The sequence below is a fragment of the Macaca mulatta genome, chromosome 8 (genome assembly GCF_049350105.2).
Source record: "Macaca mulatta isolate MMU2019108-1 chromosome 8, T2T-MMU8v2.0, whole genome shotgun sequence".
In the NCBI taxonomy this organism is placed as follows: domain Eukaryota; kingdom Metazoa; phylum Chordata; class Mammalia; order Primates; family Cercopithecidae; genus Macaca; species Macaca mulatta.
Window position 1 is genome coordinate 25,212,884 of NC_133413.1, and position 9,762 is coordinate 25,222,645.

General features: G+C 43.9%; 1 long non-coding RNA gene across 1 annotated transcript; it reads right to left on the reverse strand.

Moving 5' to 3' along the window:
* Nucleotides 1-971: 971 nt before the first annotated feature.
* On the reverse strand, nucleotides 972-3,699 carry LOC144330751 (uncharacterized). The gene is made up of 3 exons (XR_013397196.1): nucleotides 3,297-3,699; nucleotides 2,659-2,824; nucleotides 972-1,836 (listed from the first exon to the last, which is right to left on the reverse strand). It is a non-coding gene; the product is annotated as an uncharacterized LOC144330751 (long non-coding RNA).
* Nucleotides 3,700-9,762: the final 6,063 nt, after the last annotated feature.

Below are 9,762 nucleotides of genomic sequence, written 5' to 3' on the forward strand. Positions count from 1 at the left end.
CAGGTGTGACTAAATTAAAAATCTTGAGATGGGGGACTATCCTGGATTATTTGGGTAGGTTCTAAAAGTAATCACAAGGGTCTTTGTAAGAGGGAGGCAAGAAGGTGAAGGAGGAAGTAAGAGGTGTGAGAATGAAAGTAAGAGGTTGCAGTGATGGCAGGTGGGGCTGGAGTCCAGGCGACTCCGGGAACTAGGAGAAAAAGGAAACACTCTTCCCCTGGAGTCCCAGGAAGCGATCATCTGGGTGGTTGATTTCAGTTCAGTGAAACTGATTTCAGACTTCCGGCCTCCAGAACTCCAGTAAGAGAATCAGTTTGTTATTTTAAACCCCCAATGTGCTAATTTGTTAGGATAGCCATAAGAAACCAATGTAAGTACTGTTTACCTACCCAGGGGATTAAACTATTTAAAGCACTTAAATGTATCCTTTTATATGAAAATAAAGTGCAGTAATTCACTGTAAGCAGAAGCCATGATTGCTCTTAGGCTGGCCCTTGGGTGTTTGAATTAAAATGTATCTTTTTACTTATTAAAGCCAAAGATATATTAGGTCAGGCTCTGCAAGACTAATTTTTTTTTGTTTGTTTGTTTTTTGTTAAGCCAGAATCTCCCTCCGCCACCCAGGCTGGAGGGCAGTGGTGTGATTTTGGCTCACTGCAACCTCTGCCTCCTGGGTTCAAACAATTCTCCTGCCTCAACCTTCTGAGTGCCTGGGACTACAGGTGCGCACCAATGCCCGGCCAATTTTTTGTATTTTTAGTAGAGATGGGGTTTCACCATATTGGGCAAGCTGGTCTTGAACCCGTGACCTCAGGCCTCCCAAAGTTCTGGAATTACAGGCATGAACCACCTTGCCTGGTCTGCAAGCCTAATTTTTATTGGAGATATAAAAGTTTTTTCATGTACAGTATTTGAAAGTAAGAAATTTAAAATCTCTATACCAGACATCTACTAATATTCACTGTATCAGTGAAGGAAATATACTTTAATACATGCAGCAAACACTAATATTCTTAATAAAGTGGAAAAAATTCATATATTAATTGATATCACCTTTGTGTTCAATTCCATTCTGTTGAAGAATTATTCAGTCATATATTTCTGTCTTGAGTAGAGATGTATGCGTAGAAATATATATATCTTTTGGGCACATAATATAATATATCGACTTCATATGCATTATATATATATCGCTTATCATTCTAAATTTTATAACAAGGCAAACATTTTAGCTATGGGACCTGGTGTGTAGCTGGAAAGAAAGTTTTTCTCATTATTCTTCTCCCAAAAAGAGTTAGCATGTGGGTTTCGGCCTCAAAATATTTCTCGAATGTATTTGTGCTTTTTGGGTAATTTTTGTTCTTGAAGACAATGTTTATTATACATATTATTTTGTTGAAATTACCACTGACTACACAAATTACTCTTTATAATAATGACTGTTTTGATTATAAACTTTGTGCCCATGAACATGAGTTTGAACAATGTATTCCAAAAATCTAATTGACACAGGCTCAGGGGCAAGTCATGGCTATCACTAGGTATGGATCCATCTGCTTTCCAATATGCCTGTGAAAGTTTGCACCAGACTTCATTTAACAGTTGGTTAAAAGGTGGAGCACAATCAGTAGATCCTGAGAATGGTGTTTACCCTTCTTTTGCTGATGACAGGACCACTGAGCTTTGCTGAGGCACCATGCTGAGACTTAAAGAAGTATCTTGGCCGGCCGAGGTGGCTCACGCCTATAATCCCAGAACTTTGGGAGGACGAGGCGGGAGGATCACTTGAGTCCAGGAGTTCAAGACCAGCCTGGGCAACAGAGTGAGACTCTGTCTCTACAACAGATTTTTAAAAAATTAGGTATGGTGGCAAGCACATATAGTCTCAGCTACTTGGGAGGCTGAAGTGGGAGAATCACTTGAGTTCGGGAGGTGGAGGTTGCAGTGAGCCATGATTGCGCCACTGCACTCTAATGTAGGTGGCAGAATGAGACCCTGTCTCAAAAAACAAAAACAAACAAATAAAAAGAAGTATATCCGCTGCTACACCTCTGGAACGACAATATATGCAAAATACAAATGTAAATATAAAACATAGAATATAAATTATCAATGAGTGTTAGTTGAGTAACACTGACTTGGAATTGAAAGAACATTTGCAGACACCAGTAATGGGGGAGTAGAAAATGTGAAAAAGAAACCTTAAGTCAATTAAGAGAATACACTCTGCAAATTAGGGGTGGATCCTTGGGTTAATCTGCAGCCTGCAGTTGTACCCTGCTAGAAGCAGCTTGGATGCCACTGGAGTTAATTTTGGGTCCTAGTAAATATCTTCTCTGTATTATCCTCTGTGTAAGACATATGTAAATACTGCCAGATACATTTTTAAAAGGCCCAGGTACTATTGCCTATAGGTTGACATTAACGTACTCCCAGAATGCCCAGGCATGGTATGGGGTGGCCACCCCATGGTTCCTGTGTTCTTAGACTGAAGACCACTCCTGCGGAACATTTATTATTAGCCTAGGCCAGTGTGAACAAACGGGGTGCATTTTAGGATTCAGTTTACCTGTTTTTTGGGGGGTTGCTGCTAATTTGGAATAAGCATACTATTCATGATCTGTATCCCATAATTTGGTTTAAAATCTGTCACCTTACCAGTTCTGGTCACTCCCTCTGAATTTGGGGACTCCAAGACCAATTTTTATTCTTCTGCTGTCTCCACCTCCAGTGCTAGGCCCAGAGGGGCGCACCTTAAATCTGAATCAATCTACAAAGCCCAACGGAAGCCAGTGGCAGGGTTTGGTGGGATTTTAATAGCAACCTACCAAAATCAGGAAGATAGGGAATAGGAGTAAATTATTCTTTCCTACTCTCCAAATTTTCAGTGTTGCTCTCATTCTATATTCTCATCTCGAAATCACTGCTAGAGATTTCCTGAGTCCAAAGGGTAAGAAACTACCTTGAAACCAACTTGGGAAATGTTTAGAGCTGCCAGGGTTGTATGTAAAATTTCCATGGCAATAAACAACGGATACTTTTTTGGTTCTATTCCACCTAGGAAAAACAAAGATCCCCAAAGTCCATTTTGCTCCGAGGTCAGTGGACACAGGTCTGTAACTGTCCTGTGCTGTATGGGTCTGTAGAAGGGCCAGTCATGGGTCATCGAGGTATTCACAGTCAACTGTACCCAAGTCCAAGCCTGGCTCTGTTCTCATACACAGAGACAGGATGGGGGCTGCTGGTCCAGCCTGAAGCCTTGCTCTGTGGCACTGATACAGGGGCTATTTCCTCACCTGAAGACCTGGAAGCAGTAAGTTGACAAGAGCACCAACTGCCCTGCCATCGCGTCCCAGTGGGCGTCAGTGGGAAGGCCTAACCAAGGCCTCCCTCCAGTGGCTATCAGGCAGACAGGCCAGCCGTTCCCCCTCCAGGAGCAAGGGACCCTTCTTACCCTTTTGATCACATTTCCCTCTCTTAAAGGGGCACTGCTCTGGGAAAGGGTCATGCCTTGGATCCTACAGTCATGGTCCGTGGGTGAAACAGGGACTCGTGACTCTTGACTTCCTAGCCATAGTTCTGCCCATTGGACCACCCACCCTCCCTGCTGCTGGCCTCCTGGCTCACCCATCAAATCCAACTGCTTTATCTAGGAAATATTTTTCTCTCATTCTCTTGTTGCCCTTGCTTTCCTCACTCACCTGTTTTTGTTTCTGTTTTATTTTGTTCCAGACACCCTTGTCAGGGAAGTAGATCAGGGAGGCCCAAAAGGTTTGGCCTGGGTGGGCTGCTATCGCTTAAGGACACGTCTGTCTCTGGGGCTCCTCCCTAACAGCTGGCCTCTGGAGCCAGGAGATGCAGCTGACTGGCAGTCTGCAGAGGCAGATTGTGTTGTTACGTGCTGGTCACCGCCTTGAGCTTTAAGCCACAGGCAGCAATGAATCTGGAGGCAGGGCATCTCTGGGGATGATCGACCATACCTGCTCAGGTTCTTGCAGGGCAGGGCAGGCAGAGGTGTGTGTTTGGAGCCAGAAAGCCTTCCTGCCCACCTACCGTGCCTCAGTTTCCCTATCTGAACCATCTTCATAAAAACAACTTATGGATCTCAGGGCAGCACATTTGTAAAAACCTGAAAAACATAAAGAAAAACATCACTCACATTTCTCCATTGAACATTTTCCTGTTTTATATATCTTTTATGTAACTGAATCACATTGCATATACAATTATGTGTTCTATTTTTAAACAATAACCTTTCCTTGTTTTAAAAGTAATAATACATATTTATTATGTGTTATTACATAGAAAATTCAGACACAAAGAAGAAAGGAAAAATGACTCCTTACTGCTCCATTGAGAAATAATAAATATGAATATTATTCTGATACATATCTTTCTGGTCTTTTTAACAAGCATAATATACCAAAAGGAAAAAAACTCAGTAGATTCATACTTTACTTACTTTTTTGTAACTTTCCTTTTTCATGTAACTCAGTAGGAACAATTTTTTTTTTTTTTGAGATGGAGTCTCACTCTGTTGCCCAGGCAGGAGTGCATTGGCACAGTCTCAGCTCACTGCAACCTCTGTCTCCTGGGTTAAAGCGATTCTCCTGCCTCAGCCCTCTGAGTAGCTGGGATTACAGGCATGTGTCACTACACCTGGCTAATTTTTGTATTTTTAGTAGAGATGGGGTTTCACATGTTGGCCAGGCTGGTCTTGAACTCCTGACCTCAGGTGATCCACCTGCCTTGGCCTCCCAAAGTAATTTTTATATCATTAAGTTTTCTCTTGCCTTAATTATGATGACAGTAACATACAGATGCGCCATGTCTTATTCAATCAACCTCCTATCGTTAGACCTTTGGTTTGGCTCTCATTTCCCCCCATCATACACAGGGCTTATTATAGCTAAATCTTTCCATTCCTCCTGTCCTGCTTCTGAATCCCCTGGGGCTGCTGCATACATAGATTATGACCAGACTGCCCCTGACACTGTGCATGAATGTGCTTTGAGAAATACCCACCATACTCTGCATATGTGAGGGGTTATCACTGTTTGTTACTTAATTCAGAGACTTAGTGGTATTGGTGGAAATGGTGTATATATTAAGCAAAAAATAATATTTTTTTTTTTTTTGAGACGGAATCTCGCTCTGTCACCCAGGCTGGAGTGCCATGGTGTGATCTCAGCTCACTGCAAGCTCCGCCTCCCAGGTTCACGCCATTCTCCTGCCTCAGCCTCCCGAGTAGCTGGGACTACAGGCGGCTGCCACCACGCCCAGCTAAGTTTTTGTATTTTTAGTAGAGATGGGGTTTCACCGTGTTAGCCAGGATGGTGGTGTTGATCTCCTGACCTTGTGATCCACCCGCCTCGGCCTCCCAAAGTGCTGGGATTACAGGTGTGAGCCACCGCGCCTGGCCTGCAAGAATAATAATTTTAAAAACCACTTACATGGTACTTCCTATGTGCCAGGTGCTGTTCCAAGTGTCTCATGTTATTATATTTTAAATATACTTTATTTTTTAGAGCAGTTTTAGGTTCACAGCAAAATTGAGCAGAAAGCACAGGGTTGCTATTCACCCCTGACTCCTGCACAGGCATAGCCTCCCAAACTATCAACAGTCCCCTCCAGAATGGTGCATTTGTTACAATCAGTGAACCTATATCAACACATCATTATTACCCAGAATCCATAGTTTACATTAGAGTTCACCCTAGGTGCGCATGTTCAATGGGATTGGACAAATGCATAACATGTAACCACCATGGTCGTATCACACAGAGTAGTTTCAGTGCTATAAAAATCCTCCCTGATTCACCTCTTCATCCCTCCCTCCCTCTTAACCCCTGACAACCACTGATCTTTTCATTTGCCTTCAGAGTTTTGCCTTTTCTGGAATGTCATATAATTGGGATATACAGTATGTAGCCTTTTTAGTTTGGCTTCTTTCACCTAATTATATGCATTTCAGTTTCTTACATCCCTTTTCGTGGCTCGATAGCTCATTTAGTTTTGGCACCAGATAATATTCCGTTGTCTGGATGTTCCACTGCTTCACATGATTTCAATGTATTTTAATCCTATGGCAACCCAATGAGTAAGCACTAATTAACTTAGCTTTTAGATGAGGGCACTGAAGCACAGAGAGGTGAAGCATCTTACTCAAGGTCACAGAACTAGGAAGTGGTGGAGCTCAGATTCTGTCTACATCAGTCTGGCTTCAGAGTTTACACCTCTCTTAAGTAGCCAGTGCCCCTGAGAGCAAGGTACTGGAAAATCGGGGAAGGAGTGGAGCCGTAGGATGGGTAGGCGGGAAGCAAGATTTTGGTGTTCCTGTGGAGTGATGTCGTATAGAGGGCTGACCATCATCTCAAAGGAGCTCAGCAGCTTCGAGTCTTTGTCTCAAAGATCCTGGCATGGAGGATTTAAAACTAAAGTTACTATCTTTTGGAGATGCACACTGTAGATTTAAGGATAAAATGACATGACCTGTTTTGTTTGCTTCAAAGTAATTCTTTTGGGGGGAGCAGTAATGAATGAATGAAGTACTAGGGATACCTAATCAGTCACGGGTTGAGTTTGTTGGAACCGAGTGGTGAGTATATGCAGGCTCACTCTTCTTTTGTATTTGGCTGCAATTTTCCATGCTAATATGTTAAAATAAAAAAAAAAAAAAGGAAGGGAGACGTATTGTACCACTGGATAGTTTCTGAATCTCTTTTGCAGGGATATTCCAATCCAGGGTGTAAAGATTCAGAGTAGAGTAGAAAGACACATCCAACTCTACTGCAGCATTTGAAAAAGCTTTGCTAGTTTCAGTTAGACTGGGGAAACATCCCTTAAGGGCCCAGCTTCTCCTAAGGAACTTGTGGAGTGAGCAGGATAGATGCATGCATTCATTCATTCATTCAAGAATGGTTGTTTTTCATCTTGAGCCACAGGGTGAGCCATGAGAGATGCTGCTGAGTTTTGAGAGGTGAGACAGGTATAGGTGAAAAGTTACCTAACAGTAAGGTAATTGCTCAGCAGTGCTCTCAAACCAAAGAGGAGGCTAAGCTGGGAAGGGAAGGGGGCTTGGACTATGACTGGTTCCCAACCCTGCCCCCTGCCCAGGGCTTCCTGGGGTTCAGGGAGGAAGGAGAGGTAAGATGCCCAGAGCAGATGTCTTCTCCCCAGTCACATATTTTCATGGGAGAGTCATGGGCTGAGGCCCACCCAGCTGAGCCTGGGTCCCAGGCAGGATGCAGGGTGCTGACACCCTTCCCACCTCACCCATCTATTTTTATAACCTTGGCCTTGTGCTCCACTGTACACTTTGCAAAAGGAGACCTTCCTTCTGGCTGGATGAACCAAAGAAAGAGAGAGAAAGCACCTCTCCAACACCTTCTTGCTGCCTTATCTGTGGGCAGAAGACAAAGCAGGCCATTTTGTATTTCTTTTGTGACTGAATTTACCAGGAAATATAGCAGTGTAAGGAGATATAGGCAATCAATGCCAAAATGGTTTTTACATTCTAAAAGAGAGATTATAGAAAACAAAGCCTCCCCAAAACGGGGGTTAGGCCCAATGACAATGAATGTGTTGAAGAGACTTCTGTGTGGCTGGGGAAGATCCTGGCACTCTTAGGATTCCCATGCTCCTCTCCTGCCAATGGAAGCTCCATGAGCTTCCACCCACCCCCTCCCCCTCCTCTCTCCCACCAAAGCCAGGGTTTAGTTCCTAAAGCAGCTCTCTGTGATCTATGCCAGTGATTGAGGGTAACAACAACAACAACAACAATGAAATTGAGATGCATGGCTCTGTAAGTAAGCCTCCTTCTGGATTTCAAGCAGGGCTGATTTGCTAATATTCCTGATCTTTCCAGTCTGGAGGTAGCAGGAGAGGACAGATCAGATGCAGCTAGGGAGGCTGCAATTTGCAATTTCTTAATCTGCCACCTCTGCTGTGGTCTACTCAGGCCTCTAGGTCTAACGGTGGACTCACCACAGCCTCCTGCCCACGTGCACAACCAGCCTGGATGCCGACAGCATTTGCTTTGTGGGGTAGGGAGGAGCACCCGGGGGTCAGGCTGTCTGTGCTGTGGACTAGAGAGAAGCTGCCAGGAGGGCCCTGGCAAAAGCTCTCCAGGACCCGAGGATACTAGGCGCACAGTAACTGGGGTCTTGAGTGTTAATTTCCAATTTGCATGGCTGAGCATGCACATTGGCATACACAAGACAGAAATGTAATTAGTTTAAGCTCTCACAGCTCCCAGTGAATCCTGAGAAACAGGAAGCAAGACTGACAAGTGGCTGAGGCACGATTATCACATGCTGTCTCCCAGTGCAGAGACTGGTGGCTGGAACAAGACACCCTAAGAGTGACACATCCATGGGTTTCTTCTTGATGGGCAGCCACCCGCCTTCCCTAGGCATGGAAACTTTCACAGCACTCATAATTGCACAACCCGGATTCTTCACTTTTACGTGGAAGGGGCTTTCCTTTTTTATCCTTGGCTTTGAAGTCTTCTCCCACTGAAACCCGTGGCTCACGCCTATAATCCCAGCACTTTGGGAAGCCGAGGTAGGCTTCTCACCACCATCATGGTGAAACCTCGCCTCTACTGGAAATACAAAAATTAGCCAGGCATGGTGGCGAGCGCCTGTAATGTCAGCTACTCTGGAGGCTGAGGCAGGAGAATCACTTAAGCCCGGGAGGTAGAGGTTGCAGTGAGCTGAGATCATGTCACTGCACTCCAGCATGGGCAACAGAACCAGACTCTGTCTCAAAAAAAAAAAAAAAAAAAAATAAGTAGCTAGGATTTGGGATTATACGCACCCGTGACCATGCCCAGCTAATTTTTTTGTATCGTTAGTAGAGACAGGGTTTCATCATATTGCCAGGCTGGTTTCAAACTCCTGACCTCAGTGTTCCACCCGCCTCGGCCTCTCAAAGTGTTGGGATTACAGGCGTGAGCCACTGCGCCTGGCCAGGAGTTCATTTTTTACCTATGAAATTTGGTCTCTAGTTTATGTGAAAAAAGCAAAAGCTATTTCGTTGACAAGGCCAAATAATAGCTAAAGCCCAAGTCTTTCATCTCGGAGAGGAATGTAACCTTAGAAGCATTCATTTAAAAAATGCAAAGTAAGGGATGAGAGTCTCTCAATTTACTCCACAGCTCGGACGGAAACTTCTGAGTTTGCAAGGTTTTTTGCTATTTTGCAAGGTTTCCAGAGACACCAGGGCGTTGAGAGGTCTAGAACTATGTCCTAAGAAAATAGTTTAAGGAATCGGGAGCAATAAGACTGGGAAAGATAAAACCGAACAGGGAAGATAAGAGTCACCCTCAAATGAGTGGAAGCCTCTGATGAGTCTAAAGGCACAATCAGGGCTAAAGTCAGGGGCAGGTGGAGGTGGGATCCTGGGAGGGAGAATCTGACTTTCTAAACTAGCAAAAACTTTCTAATAATTAGAGCTATTTAAACACAAAAAGAATTCAATGACATAGTGTCAGGGGGTCACCTGAGGCAGAGGCTGGACGGCCACCCCCAGGAGAATCGCTGCAGGGAGATTCCTGTGCTGGGAGGGAGATGAACTCTAAGAATCTGGTATTCTGTAGTTCTCTGAAATACAAGTTCTGTACACCATCGACTTATTTTAGAGGATATACTAAAAAAATGTCAGTGGCTTCTTAGAAACATTTAGAACTTTTGCTTGTTTTCAAAAGTGAAAAATGAGTAAAAGTGAACAAAAACCATGAATGATTCTTCTAGGTTCCTT